Here is an 18,377-nt window from a genome sequence, read left to right on the forward strand (position 1 = left end):
CTCTCTCTCTCTCTCTCTCCTCTCTCTCTCATTCTCTTTCCTATATTCTACTCTGAGATCTAATTCCTTCCGGTAACTTTGCAAGATCAAGTTTGAGAGCGATGGTATTGACATTGGGATGTTGGTTTCTTCTAGTTTTCCCAGCTGTGGATGAAGGAGGTGAGAGAGAACTGGGTGGGAGCTCCAGGATCGAAGGGCCAAGGAGAGAAGCTGAGACTTGGCACCGTACAGTAGCATCAGAGTCCCCGAGGAGAGCTCAGGAGAGGCTATTGTTGAGGGTGCAGCCCAGGGACAATGCAGGCTCTATTGGAGGTATCAAGACTGTGGTTTGACCACCAAAGACAATGGCAGCTGTGGGGTGGGGCTGGCCTGAGCATAGGAGACGTACTTTGTACTGTGGAGGGCAGAAAAGTGGTGATGCCCAGGCCCTTCGGAGCCAGAAGATTGTGAGTGAATCCTGTTGTCCAAATCTGAACTTTTTATACTATTAGACTTTGTTAAGACCACGCCCTGACTCTTTCTTCCTTCAACAAGAGAGCATTTAGCTTGTTTTTATTCTGTAAGGGTCCACAGTGTCAGATTCTGAACTATTTACTTGTTTATTGTACATGAGTGTTCTATTTCCATATATGCTTACATGACAGAAGAGGGCATCAGATCCCATTATAAATAGTTATGAGCTACCATGTGGTTGCTGGGAATTGAACTCAGGGCCTCTGAGCCATGCCTCCAGCCCTGAGACTCTGAACTTATAAAGAGTCTTTGGATATTTTAAAGAGACCAAACTTTCAGAGTATTTAAATTTTAAAGACTGTGGGACTTACAAGTTAGAATTTTTTTATTGATATTGATATCAATATGAGATTCTGGAGATAAACAAGAAATTATATGTTCTTGCTTAATAGTGTTATATCGCATTGTAATAGTGTATCATGTTTTTGTCCAGTTAACACATGCCAGAGTTATCCAGGAAGAGGGATCTTGAATTGAGAAAATGGCTCCATTAGATTTGCCCAAGGGGAAGTCTGTGGGAGCATTTTCTTGGCTAATGATCAATATGGAAGGGTCTATCCCACTGTGAGCAGTGCAATCCCTGGACTGGTGGTCCTGGGTTATACAAGACAGCAGACTGTGCAAGTCATGGGAAGCAAGCCACTAAGCAGCACTCCTCCATGGCTTCTGCTTCAGTTCTTGCTTCTGTGTTAGTACCTTGAATTCTCGCCCTGTTCCCCAGTTTTTCCAGCTTACCACTTCAAACCCACCGCCGTGCCTCACCCGTGCTGTTCTTGGATGTCCTTATTCAGCCTCTTATCTTAACCTGCATTTCCTGGCTGGTTGTTTGGACTAAGTGCAGAAGAGATTTGCTCCCCTTGGTTTGATACTGTTGTCCTGTCAGGACTCCTATGTCGGTATCTGCTGTTAAGTTTTATGCACTTAGATACTTTTGGGGGAGAAGCTTTATGCTGTGGTAAGAACACAAAATGGTAGAACAACTGCTTTCTCTCGTGGAGTTAAAGAACAGGTCGGTCTGTTCTAGGACCATTCTCACTCGAATCAGGGAGATATATGGTCTCCCCACCCCCATGTTTTCCGTGTAGGATGTCCATCTTTCTAACCACTGGGAAATTCCTTGGTTTTCCTTCTCACACACACACAAGCACTGGGATTTTCTTGGCTTCATGCCTTTATATAGAAGTCCCTGTAACAAAGAAGCTATCATTTACACTGATGTGTACATTTTTGTCTGTCCGATGAACTGGGGCTCCTGGGAGCCAGTATCTTGTCTTACTCCTCTGCCCAGCATCAGTTGAGCATGCATTCCATAACTTTGAAGGCTTACTTAATTGAGGAAAGAAAAAGATTATTAGAGAGTTGACTAAATGAGCTGCCAGAGCCTTGGTTATAAGTGTTGCCTTGGTTAGGTAATGTTTTGTGCTTTGCTCAACCGAGAAACGTGTTACCTCTTGTTCTTACTATGACAGGGTGAAGTCTTTTTCCACTACTGGAGACTACTTCATGTCTTTATCTACTTAAGACTCTCAAGGTGAGATGAGTCATCTCATAAGTAAATGGCCCTTCTTGTGTCAGGAAGCGTTTGCGAACCCCCAAAGACCACCAAGGAGTTGTGTCTGATGTAATAGCCTTGAACCCTCAGCAGGTCAAGGTTTTATAGGGAATGGAAGTAAATGAAAGGGTGTCCAGCCTGACAAGTGTCTAAATGAATGTCTATTGTAAGCCGACAGGTGGGTGCTCTGAAGCAAGATTGTATACAATGACAAAGGGTCTGAAGGTACAGCTGAAACCATCAGACTATTCTTTAATTGACTTTGCTAGGGAGTAGCTAGGGAGTAATCCTTGTCAAGGACAAACCCTGGGGTCCTTCCCGGTAAGTGGGTGCAACTTGGGTTCTGTGGCCAGCCAAGTTCCCAGGCTTTTTTTTTTTCCTTTAAAATGGAGGCGCTTCCCAAGATGGAGTATGTTTGGCCTCTCACTCACATAGTTCAAGAACCACATAGCAAATTCTGCAATAAATCATACCATTTTTGCATTGCTGTAATTGGGTAAGTGAAAAAAATGTGATTAATGCCATTAGATTAAATTTCATTTTTACTTTATGACTTCTTTGTTTCTTTTGTACAATTGCTATAGCAGATTTAATAATAACAGGACAGACATTTCAGCGTAGTGTAGCCCTAGTGGACTGGAAACAGGACACTATTATTACCAAGGCTCTATTTGCGTCACATCTATAGATAATCAACAGAGACTTTATTATCTTCTTGGTTAAGCTGAATCAACCCTCCCATATCTCACTTTGATCAGCAGTGCCATGCCTGCGGTGTATAATTACAAAACATTAATATCGTCTGCCACTAAATTAAAATGGCAGAAGAGAAAAATTACACAACTCAAAGGGCTTGGGAAGTATCTGGTATGCTTTCATTATGGTCAGCAGTGCTCTTCAGTTGCACTGAAAGCCAAAGTCAGTTTGAGCCGGGGAAAAGCAAAGCAAGGGGCTTCCTACCTGTCTTCTACCTAATTAAAGCAAGACCCTGTGTTTAGCATCTGATTTTCGTTTTGTTCCTAGATGAGGATTGAAAGTAATGATCTAGTACCCGGTGCAGGCATTGCTTCTGGTGAGCGGAAATTCTCATCCACTGGCGTTGACTCCAGGTGCCATGTGCTGGGGAGTGTTCCGAGGCTATGCTTGGGTTCAGGAGTAGAATGCAGAGTACTAGTGACTGTTTGTCGTGGGGATGGCAGCTTACATGGGTGTATATGCTCACAAATGTGCTTACATATGTGTACATGCTCTAATGTAGTTATTAAAGACAGTGTCAGAAAACAGTTTTCAAGACCACCGGGAGTTGGCCCCCCCCCCGCCTCCTCCCTCCCCCCCTCCTCCCTCCCCCCTCCTCTCCCCCTATCTCTCCCCCTGCCTTCCCCCTCCTCCCCCGGAGCTGAGGACCGAACCCAGTGCCTTGCGCTTGCTAGGCAAGCGCTCTACCACTGAGCTAAATCTCCAACCCAGACCACTGGGCTTCTAATGTGATAGATTATTACATCATGAAATAATATTTATAGCCACCCTACTTACGGATCATGATTTTTCTTATACAAATGAAGGGAGGGAGATTAGGAGGTTAAATGCTTGGCTATCAGACAGTTATCAGCAAAGCTGGGATTTCAACCCAAACGGGACTGACTTCAGAAAGCATCATCTTTTACTTGGCAGAGAAGTAATTTTTGTCCGTTTGTTTGTTATAGGGTCTTGCTGAATAGCCCAGGATGGCCTCATAGTCACTCTTCCTTCCTTAGTGTCTTGAATGGATTACTTAGATTCATGAAGGAACTATTTTTAGTCCCAGTTACTAGGAAAATCCCGTGGGTATGTTAGGACTTTTCCCAACTTGGATGACTAAGTTATTTTACTTAGCATCCTGTCCTTACGGTCCGTCCCCGGGTAGCTCATGCCACACGTTCCTCCTTTGTCAGGCTGAAGAGACTGGAAGTGGTGGTGCATACCTGCCATCCCATCACGCATGTAGCAGAGGCAGGAGGATTGATACAAGCTTCCTTGTTTATGTGGCAAGTTCCAGGCCAAGAGGAGCAAGTGACAACCACAAACACAGACACAAATAAGAGGAAACTGACAAAGAGAAAAGGAAAACAGATGGCTAACATTCTTCAACAGAACACACAACATTTTATATATCTGTCTGTTGATGGATGTTTGAGCTGCTTCCTTGGTTAGCTACTGTGCGTTATGCTGCAACAGAGGTGGATGTTTAACCATTTCCTTAAGCCAGTGCTTTCAATTATTCATTGAAAAAATTCACTATCCATCAATTAGTTGTGACTTGGAGGTGAAAAAAAAAACTTAGCTATACTACAAGAAAGAGGTAAAGAGTAGGCATCCCCACTACCACTGAGTGTGAGTGTTTGCTGGGAATGGGCTCTGGCAGCTGATAAACAAGGAGAAGGGCCTTCCTCACCAAATGACTGAAACTATAGAGGTGGCCCAGTAGAAATTAAATTCTCATGTTTTGGAACCCAGAAGTTTGTTATCAGGATCATTGAGCGAATACCAAGGTTTTTACTGAGCCACATCCCATCTCTTCTGTTCCAGTTTCTCTTAGCCGCTGACAAGTCCTGGTTTGTAGTCCTTCTCTGTTTTCCATGGTCTGTAACTTCCTTTTGCATGTCATCTTCCTCTGCCCGTTTCTCCTAAATATTTGTACTAGAAGAAAGAATACTAAATACTGCATTAAGAGCCTGTAACTTTGACTATAGCTCATGTTGTAGCACTGTTTTGAGCAGGAACTTCTGGAGATGGAGACCTAGCTAGAGGAGGACACACTGGGGTGGTACCTTTGAAGGTTATAGCTTGCCCTTCCCTTTCTCCCATTTCTATGTTTGGATATCATAAATATATTAGTCAGTGTCTTTTGTAGGAGCAGAACTGATAAAATGACTTTCTGCCTTTCTGTGTCCGTGTCTCTCACTGTCGTACATACATACATACATACATACATACATACATACATACACATAAGTCACATGTGTATAGATGATTTATTAGAGTGGATTACAGGCTGTGGTCTGGGCAGTTCAACAATGGTTGTCCCTCACCAGAAAGGCCAAGAATTTGGTGGTTGTTCAGTCTAGTAGACTGGACATCTCAAAGGTTCCAATCTGGTGCTGGTGTCATGGAGGATTCCCAGAAAGCTGCTGGTCTTCAGTCTTTGTTGGAATCCTGAAGAGGTAGATCCAATGCCACTGAAGCAATGTATCAACAACACGAAAGATGTTGCCAGCAAGTATAAGGGCAAATGAGCAAAAAACAAAAGCTTCCTTTTTCCATGTCTGGTTTTTTCGACTGCAGCCAGAAGGTGTGACCTAGATTTTGGGTGGGTTTTCCTACCTCAAATCGTCCAACCAAGAAAATCCCTCATAGGCTTTTGCCCAGCTTCTTGGGTTCTCGTTGGTTCCAGATGTAGTCAACTTGACTACTAAGATTAGCCACCACAATGGACAGGTTTCACTGAAAGTGGTATTAAGTGTGCTGGAATTCTCGCCTCTTGGCTGATGAGATCAGTTGGGGTGCCTCTTTTCTCTTCCCGTCTCTGTAATTTTCTATCTTGTCATCAGTTTGTCTGTTGTTCTGACTTGTTATACATCTCTTTTTGTCCTCCAGAAACCTGAATTCAGAATTTGGTATTTAGAAATAAAAAAGTCATCATCAACAACACCTAAACCTGAAAGTAACCACACAACAACAAAAAACAAAACAAAGCAAGAGGAACGAGAAACAACAAGCCACAAGACCCAAACAAATGCACAACTGCGGCAGGGCAACCCCCAGAATCCTGCCTGAGGGCTTCAGAGATGTGCGGCTGCAGGCCCCATCTTTACCCTTGAATAAGAAAAACAGAGAACAGCCAGGTGTAGTGGTGGTGCACGCCTTTAAACCGAGCACTAGAGAGGCAGAGGCAGGCAGATCTCTAAGAGTTCAAGCCCAGCCTGCACTACATAGAGAGTTCCAGGATAGCCAGAGATACATACTACAAAACAAAGCAAAAAACAAAAACAAAGAAAGAAACAACCCCAGCTAAACAACAAAGAAGAAAAACATGGAGGATAAGAAATATTTGCATAAAACTCTTACAAGGTGGGAGGAAATAAGATTTTATCATTGACATAAACAAAATTTTATAGTATTTGATATAGTATTTCATATTTCCTAACACATACACACAAACACACACATACACACACAGACACACAGACACACATACACACACACAACTAAGCAGCACAGACAAGACTTGGTCCTGTTTGCCACTGTCCAGTTTCCATTCTGTCTTGCAAGGCTACAAGGACAAGTTGTAAATCTCTCCTGGGGACAAGTTCCTCCTCTGTCAGTCCCTACCTCTCCAGCCTTTTCCTCTCCCCAGAGGAGTTTCCTGGGAGAAGTCTAGTTTCTTGGAGCCCTCTGTCTCAGTAGTCTGATAGCCAAAGGAGGGCATCAAGGCAGACTAAGAGCTGTGAAGGGGTCCTGAAGGTGGATTAGGAGGTGTTGGTAAACCTCTAAAGAGGTTTGTGAGTGGCCCCAATTGAGTAGCCTTCAGCATCTTAGAGTTCAGGCTCCACTGGGCGTTTTAATAATCACTTGGCCTCTTTTGTGGCAACTGATAACAGGCTTTAGAGACAGCGACTGGCAGTGGGTGATAGGATGGGATAACGCTGTGGACTTACTTGGAAGATAGGTGTGGGAAGGGTGTCTTCAGAATGGGCTAGCCTCACCTTCAGTTCACCCAACAGCTTCCTAAATGTGCTTTGAGGTAAGTTATTCCAAGTATTATTCCTTTTATAGGCTTTTTAGCTTTCTGTTAGTGTGCAAAGTGAGCAAGGCATGGTCTAATTACAATCAAAGAAAACGAAGCCATTACCTTGGAGTGACCGTCTCTCAGGCTGGAGTGACTATATTCTAAGGAGATACTTGTTCCTCTCTTTTTGGCAATCACATTATTGAAATTCTCTCCAGGAATATCCTGTAAGGAGCTGAACTGGTTGAAGCCCTGGGGGCCTCCAGAGGAGGAATTTGTCAGAACTTTTCAGATGACCTTGCAAGAGATACCTGGAGCTGAGACAGTGGTGGGTCGGGATCACACTGTAACCTGACTGACTGCTTAGTTATGTTTATGAATATTTTCTTGCTTCCTATTTGAACCTACCCTTAAACTGGGAAGACAGACGTGTGTGTGTGTGTGTGTGTGTGTGTGTGTGTGTGTGTGTGTAGTGTGTGTGTGTGTAGTGTGTGTGTGTGTGTGTGTGTGTGTGATCAGACTTCTTTTTTCTTTTCCCTATGTAGTCAACCACATTAAATAAATCTCTCTTTTTAATTTTCTTTTTTAGTTAGGCTTTTTAAATTGGCTTATGGAGGATGGGTGGCTAAACATGGCTTATAGGGGCACAAGCTGGACCCCAAGACTGTGGCTTTGAGCTGAAAATCAGTTGACTTAATTGAAAAAATTTTAATGTTCCAAGCTGCTTTAGGCTGGAAAACAAAATTTGGGCTCTCTTTACTGTAAAGCCTCGTTTTAATCTCCTGGGGCGGTAGCTGCTGCAGGGGTGGGGTTGGAGTGTGGGGGTGGGTGGGGCGTTTGTTAAATGTTACTGGTTCTTACTAGACAGTTCAGAAGTGGGTGTTCTTTCCTATCTCTTCTCTCCTCTTTCAAATGGATCTAGAGAATTTACTGGTATTGAGCAATGGGTAACCGCCGGCCAAAACATGCCTCATGATCCTCCTCCACCCCCACGTTCTCCCGGGTTCGTCAAGGCTGGAGAAGGACATGGTTAACATTTTTTCAGATATAGATTTTTTTCCTTAGCATTGAACATTTTCTTTTGCAAAACAATGCAAGACACAGACTAAAGGCTTAAAAGAAAACGAAAAGCGACAAACCACACGGGTTTCGAAGTTGTACTTTACATAAAGAAATTAAAAAAGGAGTTCTTCACATTTTATAATTTGTGCACTTTGGGCGCTGGTAGCGCAGACCTTTAATCTCAGCAATTCTTGTGAGTTTGAGACCAGCCTGCTCTACACAGCTAGTTCTAGGACAGCCAAGGATACACAGAGAAACAGTGTCTCAAACCCCTACCCCACCCTCGAAAACAAAACAAAACCTTGCGCTTCACAGCTTTTTGTAGTGGATTAAATAGTATGTGGAGTGCTGGTAGATTAGAAGAAAAAAGGGTAGGGTGGGAAGAGGAACTAAAGCCGGGAATGGTGGTGCATGCCTTTAATCCCAGAACTATGAAGGAGGAGGAGACACAGTTAGGGCTGCTCCACAGAGAAAACAAAAACAAAAACAAAGGAGGTGGGGGTGATCCTGTAAATCCTTACGGTAAATTTGAATTCTATATTCTGCCAATTATTAAAAACCAAACCAAACCATCAGCATGCCTCCGGTACTGCATCCTTCAGTACTCACACTGCAAAATGAAGTTGCAGTGGAACTGGGCATCCTATTTATTTGCAAAATATGGCTACCTCGCTCAGACAGGGGCAGGTGCCTTTGTCTTCAGAGTCACAGGCAACAGGTATGTATTCAAATAGGCTTGTAGAGAAAAGCAAGGGAAGTGTAATCTCCTCAGTGCAACCGTAACTAGTGAGTTAAAACCCTTTTTATTTTTATTATTTTTTTTTAGATACAGAACCCTTTTAGTTATCTGTGTAGTCCTAAAGCCCATCCTGGGCTTGGAAATGAGGTAGCATAGCTTGGGTCGCCCGCCTTCCCAGTGGGTTACTCAGTAAACTGGCTCCGCCTAGTTGCAGCTCCGCGGTACCCGCGGGAGCCAAGCCGGAAGTTGGTCAGGCTGCCTCTGCTGCTCAAGGTAAGAGCCCGTTCTGTGTTCTGTTTAGTTTTCTGTGTCAAGACTCTTGGCAAAGCTTATAAAAATCAGAGCTAGCTGGGCGACAGCGGCGAGAGCAGGCACCAGTGTGGACGGGCAGTCGGGTGGCTGGATGAGGGCTGCGCTTGCCAGCAGGGTTGTCTTGATCTCTCTAAAGATTTAGGCTCCTAGTATGCCGCGTGACTTTGACTAACAAGCTGTAATCCCAAGAAAGGGGTAGTTGTAAGGACAAGCATGAGGGCCTGAAAAGTATTGACTTTAATTTATGCTCCATAAGAAAAATTGAACTACGGCAACTTGGCTTTTACATTGAAACCTAATGTCATAATTTGCACATGTGAAAGTTACTGTGTGTGTGTGTGTGTGTCCAGCAGCTTCTCTCTCTCTCTCTCTCTCTCTCTCTCTCTCTCTCTCTCTCTCTCTCTCTCTCTCTCTCTCCCTCTCTCTGTCTCTCTCTCTCTCTTCCATGATGCCTAAGGTCAAAGGGCAATTTTCAACTTGTAAATGTGCTATCTGGAGTTTCTGCTAATCTCCTAACACAGCTAAACTTAAACTTTCAAACTCAGCTGCATTCTTCCTCCCCGAACTAAAAGGAAAAAACAAAAGTGGACCGATTCTTTTATACTTGGCTAACACCGGTGGTATTTAATCTGTTGGAAACAAAGTTAGGGTTTGTGGAACAGGGCTTTGTTCAGCCGAGAAGTTTTAGAAGTTATTTTTAGGCAAATGTATCCGTTTTGCTTACCTCCTGTGGCACACCTCTCTGTTTACACATTGTCAGATTCTCGTGAATCTTATTTTACAAAAACATTGTAGGCATGCCATTTCTGTGGCTACCCATAAGTCACCAATTGTGGCAGGAAAATGTGATACAAGTTTTTATTGGCTAATAGCACATTTCTAAGAACACGCATTTCAGGTTGGTACAATTAGGCAAGATCCCAAGGGAAGAAGTCTGTTTTAACAGACCTGACTTATGATCTCATTAAGTAGCCCTAGCAGTCCTGGAACTCTCTGTAGATCAGGCCAGCCTCAAACTCACAGAGATCTGCTTGCCTCTGCCTTCTGACTAGTAGGATGCCACCATGCCTGGTTGGGTGTTTTATTTAATTCTTACAAAAGTTTTTTTTTTTTAAATTTGTGCTGCCTCTAAAAATAAGACTGAATGAGAGTGAGAATAAATAATTTGTTCTGGGTTACAACAGAGGTCCCTGGCAGATATTGGGTAAATGGATAGGGTCAAGGCAGGGTAGAATGCAATTTATGAATTAGAGAACCAATTCAAACACAGAAATACCATATAGTTTAATGTGGTGGGCCATTGGAGATAGTGGTTGAGGGCGTTTAAATGGACACTGCAAATTTTAGGTGTTTTAAAACAGAAATAAAAAAAAATGGAAACGTGACAGTGTTTGAAAATAGGAACCAAATCTAATTATTGTGTTAGCAATTTAATGTATTTATTTATTTATTTATTTATTTATCTATCTATCTATCTATCTATCTATCTATCTATCTATTTATTTATTTATTTATTTATAGGTGTCACTGTATTCCTGGAGACCCATCTGCCTCTGCCTCACAAGGAACAGGACTAAAGGTGGGCAGGCCATCAACTTAATGTATTTCTGAATAGTTATATAATTTTATAGTGTATACTTGTAGTAGTTTTTTTAAATTATAAATTGTCAAATCTGCAAAGAATTTAATAAGAAATAGAATTATAATAAGTGCTGGGTGGGTCCTGTATGTAGGATGAGGCAGAGAAATCTCCTTTGTAGAGCCAGGGCACATAATGAGTATGACCCTTTTAGAGGAGCAGAGCCCCTCTGCCTGACCCGGGAGGGCACGTATTCAGCACTGGCCATGTGGGAATATAGGCTTAGTGTTACCTGATGACCGGAGTATTTAGAAATCAGAGGGACAGACTCCTTATGAGTGTTCCTGATCTCCAAATAGTCACAGCTAATTTGTTTGAAAACAAATGTTTGTCCTGTGCATGCGGTCACAAACCCTGTGAGCGCATGTGTACAGTGGCAAATGCTATTTTCACAAGGACGGTCCACTACCTCTGGCTCATACAATCTTTGTTAGAGTCCAGATGCCAAAATCTTGGGAAAAAGGGGTATGACATAGAGGTCCCATTTAGTGCTGAGCATGGCCCGTTTTTTATTCTCTGCAGAGTGGGCATCCGTGGATCTTTATTAATCACCACCTACTGCAAATAGAAGCTTTGATGAGGGCTGAGAGGTGCACTATTTTGTGGGTAAAAAGACAAGAGCTTAAGGGGAAGTTTGGTACTATATGCCTTTAACAGAATAATAGTATTTAAGAGGAGCTAGCCTAAGTCCTAGCATGGGGTTGGGAAGGGGTTTATGGAGTCCCACCCTGGCTCTGAAGCAACTGGCCACTGACGGCTATTAGAGAGAGTCAGTTTTCTTCAGGGATGTGGTTTCTATATATCTACTCAGGCTTCTGTAGATGGTCCTACACCCATGCACTTATAGGGCAGCTCTAAGTGGACTCTAGGTTTAAAAACAGCACATGACATTGGATGGGAAAAGTTGGGAGAGACAGAGGAGGAATCGGAAGGAAGGACATAGTGGGGAGATTTGATCAAAGCATTACATGCGAGTATGAGGTTCTCAGTAGAGAAGTGTGGCTTTGGGCTATCCTTGGATTGTTTCCTGCCAGTTTACGACCTCGACTTGAATTTACAATCTTGACTTCTGGCAGTAGGTCCCAGGCTGACCTTCTGCACTCTTAAAGATTATTAATGCTGTCAGAGAGCTTTTGATTATGTGTGTTGTTGTGTCACTTCAGGTATTTGTCATACTAGAAATTCAAACAAACTGGGTATGGTGGCTGTAATCCTAATACTTGGAAGGCTGAGGCAGGAGGATTGAGATGAGTGTGAGGAAAGTCTGGGCTGCGTAGTAAGTTCTAGGCCAGTGTAGGCTACAGAGTGAGGTTCTGTCTCAAAACAAAACAAAACGAAACAAAAGCAACAACATAAACAAACCAAAAAAACCCCCAAAACCCAAGACAAACTGAAATTTAAAAAGTTAAGTAACACATGTTAGCACAAGTAACACTTTAATGTTAAATATGAACGATACTTACCTAAAACAGTAAAATAGCAGGCTTTGATTTTGAAAAGAAAAAAAGAAAGATTTGTGTGTGTGTGTGTGTGTGTGTGTGTGTGTGTGTGTGTTTGCGTGTGCATACTCACATGGATATGTGTGTATGTATGTCAATATGGTTGTCTTGGTTAGGGTTTCTACTACTTCAACAAAACACCATAACCAAAATGGGGAGGAAAGGGTTTATTCGGCTTACACTCCCATAGCACTGTTTATCTGTGCAGGAAGTCAGGACAGGAACTCATACAGGGCAGGAACCTGGAGATAGGAGTTGTTGCAGAAGCCATGGAGGAGGGGTTGGGGATTTAGCTCAGTGGAAGAGCGCTTGCCTAGCAAGCGCAAGGCCCTGGGTTCGGTCTTCAGCTCCGAAGGGGAAAAAAAAAAAGACAAAATAACAGAAGCCATGGAGGAGTGCGGCTTACTGGCTTGCTTCACATGGCTTGCTCAGCCTGCTTTCTTATAGAATCCAGGATCACAAGCCCAGGAATGGAATCACCCAAAACGGGTGCACCCCCTTCCCCAAATTGACCTATTGAGCCTCTGTCTGTCTGTCTTTCTGTCTCTGAGAAAGGACATTAGAGAGAGAAAATGTACTCAGCTTCCTACTACCTGTGTTCCAAGGACGACCACTGTTGAGAACTGTCAGAAGCACGGCATAAAGGCTTTTCCCCCCTCTTCTTTTCCTTTTAAGCCATGTGTGTTTTGGTTCGCTATGTAGCATTTTGCAGTTTGCTCTGTTTTAATTTCCCTATGTGGCATGAACATGCTTCCCCTTTTTTTCTTTTTCTTTCTTCCCCTCACCCCACCTTTGGTTTTTGAGACAGGATTTCTCTCTGTAGCTCTGGCTGTCCTGAAACTTACTCTGTAGATCAGGCTGACCTCGAACTCAAGAGATCAGCCTGCCTCTGCCTCCTGAGTGCTGGGATTAAAGGCGTGCACCACCAGCATCTGGCTCATGCTTTGGTTTAAATGTGTTTATGATTTTTTTGGGTTAAGTCCTTGTGAAGCACGTAATAATTAGTTATTGTCTTTGGGAACTATTTCAAAGCATTTAATAATAGTTGTCTTTCTCTTTGGGAACTGTCTCATTTTTTGCTTTTGTTCCTGAGACAGAGCTCATGTATCACATAGCCTAGGCTGGCCCAGATTTGCCGTGTGGCTGAGGATGAGCTTGAGAATCTGACCTTCCCACCTTCACTTGGTAAGTGCTTGTTGCACAGGCCTGTGCTGTCATAACTGCGCTATGTTCTTCTTCCTAGGTAGATAGTATTCTATAGTTTGGCTATAGCATAGTTTACTCTGTAAGGAGTTGAATTATCTTTAAGTTTTGCTCCTATAGTCCTTCAATAATTGTATGAGTTTTTTTCTATAGGATGAATTTGTAGAAGTGGGTGTCGTGTTGGGTTAACCATATTTTTTAGTTTAATAGTATACTGTGCAATTTCCTTTGAAAATGTGACAGTTTGCTTTCTTCCATGCATAAGTAAAACCCTGCGTGTTCCACAACACTAGCTGGCCTTGAATGGAGCAATCTGCCTGTCTCTGCCTCCCTAGTGCTGGGATTAAAGGCCAGGATTTATTTTAAATGAAACAATAGTGTGTTCGTGTGTGTGTGTGTGTGTGTGTGTGTGTGTGTGTGTGTGCATGTGTATATGTGTGTATAAGCATAGTATATGGAGAGTTTTATCTATATTTGTATAATATACATGTATATATACACATTTAAAAATATTTTTCTTCCACATGGGTCCCTATTGAGCTCAGATCATCAGGGTTGGTGACATGAGCCTTTATCAGCTGAGGCGTCTCACAGGCCCTATGTGTACACACACACACACTCTCTCTCTCTTTCTCTCTCTCTCTCATGTTTTTATGTAGGTAGGAAATTGATAGATGAGAAAATAAGAGGTCCTAGTTAGAAGGTAGAAAATAAATAGAAAAAAAAGAAAAGAAAAGAGGAAAAGAGAAGAAGCAGCAGCAGATGAAGAAGAAGAAGAAGAAGAAGAAAAAGAAGAAGAAGAAGAAGAAGAAGAAGAAGAAGAAGAAGGAGGAGGAGGAGGAGGAGGAGGAGGAGGAGGAGGAGGAAGAGGAGAAGGAGGAGAAGGAGAAGGAGAAGGAGAAGGAGAAGGAGAAGAAGGAGGAGAGGAAGAATGACCCTTATTCCAGATCTAGAGTGCGTTACCTCCTCAGTGTAGTATGGAGAAAAATATCCTTGAAATTTGAGTTAGGCTAAAAGGTGTGCAACATGATATGGTCATTCCTGAGTAGGTAGTGAGTGGGGGAAAGGGGACTGATGAAAGTTGTTTTTTAGAAAACCTTGTGGTTGGGTCAAGCAAACTTAGGATGGAGAGTATAGAAATAAGAGTGCTTCACTAACCAGGGATGGGAAGGAAGCACTTCTGAGGAAACCAGGACAGACAGATGGCAGGAGAAGATAGAAAGGTAGAAATCTGGGTGCAAATGAATGTTACCGCATTCTGAGAGTTTGAGGTTTCAAGGTGTTCTGATTGGAATTACATTGACAGGCCAGAGACAGGTTAGGTCAGCCAGGCTCAAGAACCAGACAAGATCAGCATTTCATTTAGCGAAGTGAGCCTGTTATCATTCAAAGAGACATTTGGTAGACGGTAGTTGTGGGCTTGGAAGGTAATGATTCATACGAAGAGCAGGGGTGATGAACTGGTGAGAAACAGGTGAGAGGATAGGAAAACAGGGCCAGGGTAGAAAGTCACAGGGATGGACGGGGTGGGGAGATGGCTCACTGGGTGCAGAACAAGCTGTTAAAGTATGAGTTTGGGTTCTGGACTTTCTCGGACATGTGCTGGGTGGGTTTGGTGATGAGCCTGTAATCCCAAGGTTTAGGAGGCAGAGACGAGATCCCTGAAATAAACTCGCTGGCCAGGTAGGCCAAATCTGTGAGCTCTGCTTGGAGTCAGAGACTCTGCCTCAATATGTAAGGGACATATTAATTAGGGTGACATTCACGTACACTGCACACACACATGGGCCTACAAACATTTGAACATACAGCATAGACACACATGTGTACACTCAAGAGGGGAGGAGGGCAGTGGTTATGGGGACAAAGGAGAGAGAGAGAACATGAGAAACAGAAGCAGAGAAACAGAAACATATAGGAATGGATATCTTCCGGTAAAAGGTGGATTTAATTCTGAGGTGTTGTTTTTGAAACAAAAGCCATGTAGCAGAACCTGCCTTTACAATGTAACTAAAGATAGCTAGGAGCCTGGTCCACCTGCCTCTATTGCTTGGGTTACAGATGTGTCCCACCACACCTGGTTTTATGCTGTGATATGGATTGAGCCCCAGGGCTTCCTGCGTGGTGGGCAAGCACTCTTATCAACCAAGCTACACATAGACCACCACCTTCCCCCCATATGTTTATAATGACTCTTTGTGACTTTTGACCTTTTTTCTAGCTAGATTGTCCCTCACTTTTCTCCTGAAGTTCATCTTCACTATTTTCTTTCTTGCTGTGATTCTTTTGTGGTTCTTACTCGTCCCACACTCAGTTGAATCATTTTTCCTTCATAAGCCTTGTCTACCTAAGGGTTTGACCTGAGAAAGGAGGCTTGACCACTTTCTCACCCCTGGTCATTTTCTATGACTCTGGTGTCTGGATCAGTGCCTTACTGGGATATGATGGAGATGAGGGTACTGAGACCAGGCTGGCTTTAAACTCATGGGTATCCAGTTGCCTCTGCCTCCAAGTGCTGGGATTAAAGGCATGCACCACCATGCTCTGATCCTATAGAAATTCTTAATATTTCTATTATTCTTTCCCAACCTCTAAGTTACTATAATGAATCCAGTTTGTTCATTTGTCATCCTAGGTAATGGTTTTGAGACAGTTTCTCTCTACATGGCCCTGGCTGTCCTGGATGTCACTACTTACTATATAGACCAAGCTATCCTTGAACTCACCGAAATCCACCTACCTCTGCCTTCACACCTGCATGGGCCAGCCGTATTTTATTTTAAATGCTCTTTGAACTTCATGCTGTGTATCAGTAAAAAGCCTTTGTGTATTTCCTGTAAGGACTAGAGTCCATGAATGCATAGTGCTGAGAGTGATGGCTGTGGTAGAATGGATACTGGATAGATAGTTGCGCCAGGGGATTATAGATGACTGAGTTTTGCTTTTATTTCATCTGCTAGTTTCATACTATTTCACTAACACCCAATTTTGCTTTGGGAAGAGGATGGTTGTGATAGCCATATAGATTGTTCCAGACAAAAGTCCTACAGATATAATGAAGTATTTGGTTCCAGTCATTACTCCAGATCAGGAAGGGAAAACCACTTATTGGTGATTGATCAGGGGAAAAGCAGGATTGGACCGTGGCATGCAAGCTGTTATACTATCCTCCCCCTCAAGAATCTTGTCAGCCTTCATCCTCATCTTTCTCTGTCATGGCTTTCCAACTGTCTTAAGTGGTTAGAGCTCACGGGTCTCAGGTTGCTATTATTCCCTGGGCCATTTACACCCTTGGGGTTTCAGAACCTTCTCTGAAAATGTCCTAACTCCGATTACTAATTTTAAAAGGTCATTTCCCCCCCCCCTTCCTATTTCCTCCTGTGAAAATGAACTCTGGAACTCTTTAAAAAGTTGGGCAAGTAGAAATATTTGACCCGGTTTTTGATTTCTTGTATGACTTGAGATTCAGCTATCAAAGTCAATTTATCCCTTGGTGTGGAAGTTTTCTGGGAAAGTGAAGTTACCAGAATGAGGTAGAGACCGTTTCTGAATCATTTCAGAAGCTTTAATTTAAGCAGAAGATTGCTGAGCTTCCAGCTGTTAACTACTGCAGTCCCTGGAAGGAATTAGTGTTCATTTCTGATGGGGGAGTTAAGGGTATGGCACACAATGGCGCCTGTGCTTATCCATGTTAAAAACGACTCGTTTTCATCTTCAAATATGTGTTTCTGCGTCTGCATTTGCGTGCAGGAGCTGGCAGAAGCCACAGACATTGGACCCCCCTGAACTGGAGTTACAGGCTGTTGTGAGCGGCCTCATTTGGGTTCTGGGAATTGAACTCAGGTCTTCTGCAAGTGCGTTATGGACTTGTAACCACTGAGCCATTTCTCTAACTACTACCACCACCACTACTACTACCACTACCACTACTACCACTACAACTACTACCACCACTACTACTACCACTACCACTACTACCACTACAACTACTACCACTACCACTACTACCACTACAACTACTACCACTACAACTACTACCACTACAACGACTACCACTACAACTACTACCACTACAACTACTACCACTATTACTACTACTACCATCACTACTACTACTACCATTACTACTACTACCACTACCAGTACTACCACTACAACTACTACCTCTATTACTACTACCACCACCACTACTACTAGTACCACCACTACTACCACCACCACCACTGCTACTACTACTACTACTACTACTACTACTACTACTACTTCCTGCTCCTCCTTCTCCTCTTCTTCTTCCTCCTCCTCGTCCTTTTTTTCTTCTTCTTTCTCCTCTTCCTCCTCCTCCTTTTCTTCTTCCTACTCCTCTTCCTCTTCTTCCTCCTCCTCCTGGAGATAGGGTTTCCCGTGTTACTCTGGCTGTCCTGGAATTCACTATTTAGACCAGACTCAAAGGTTCACCTTCCTCTGCTGGGATCAAAGGCTTGTGTCACCACTTCCTGACCTTTTTTCCCCCCATAGATCCACCTGCCTCTGGGAAATTTCTACGTTGTTCTTTAGATTATTAAAGGGACTCAACATTTTGAATTAAGACAATAGTAGTCTTACTTACTGTTTCTATTGTTGTAATAAACACCATGACCAAAGGTAACTTGGGGAAGAAAGGCTTTCTTCCTTCCTTCCTTCCTTCCTTCCTTCCTTCCTTCCTTCCTTCCTTCCTTTCAAGATTTATTTTATGTATGTGAATACACATAAAACTAGATCAGGCTGAGTTTATTGACATGGGCCTCTGAGTGGAGATTTTAGGTTTACTATGTGATGCTCTCACAGTTCAAAAAGGTCACAGTCAAAAGTTTGAGTGGTTGGCTGAAGTATTCATCAGAAGGTGGCCTACAGAAAAGGAGTTGGAGATGCCTGATGTCCCTTGTCTTAGTGTTGATGAAGGGTTTTTAAGAATCAGGGAAATTGCCGTGCTAGTACACTGTGTAAAACCAAATTCTCCAGGATGGGAAGGCCCAGAAGACAATGCCCTTCACTAATCCTGTAAGGCACAAAAATCACCATTTTATGAGGGGCACCAGCACATTTGAAGAGTTTTG

General features: G+C 43.0%; 1 protein-coding gene and 1 long non-coding RNA gene across 4 annotated transcripts in view; one reads left to right on the plus strand and one right to left on the minus strand.

Moving 5' to 3' along the window:
- Positions 1-5,057: 5,057 nt before the first annotated feature.
- Positions 5,058-7,018, minus strand: LOC102548573 (uncharacterized). Its single transcript, XR_351973.3, has 2 exons — positions 6,434-7,018; positions 5,058-5,702 (listed from the first exon to the last, which is right to left on the minus strand). It is a non-coding gene; the product is annotated as an uncharacterized LOC102548573 (long non-coding RNA).
- The window catches only part of Frrs1 (ferric-chelate reductase 1), a 60,591-nt gene continuing 48,966 nt past the window's right edge, over positions 6,753-18,377 (plus strand). Inside the window, exons 1-4 of one of the 3 annotated variants that reach the window (XM_039103831.2) lie at positions 6,753-6,845; positions 7,049-7,158; positions 10,465-10,522; positions 13,179-13,266. The gene's annotated coding sequence lies outside the window, so the exon portion shown is untranslated. 3 annotated transcript variants of the gene reach the window in all.

Source organism: Rattus norvegicus, chromosome 2, assembly GCF_036323735.1.
Source record: "Rattus norvegicus strain BN/NHsdMcwi chromosome 2, GRCr8, whole genome shotgun sequence".
In the NCBI taxonomy this organism is placed as follows: Eukaryota; Metazoa; Chordata; class Mammalia; order Rodentia; family Muridae; genus Rattus; species Rattus norvegicus.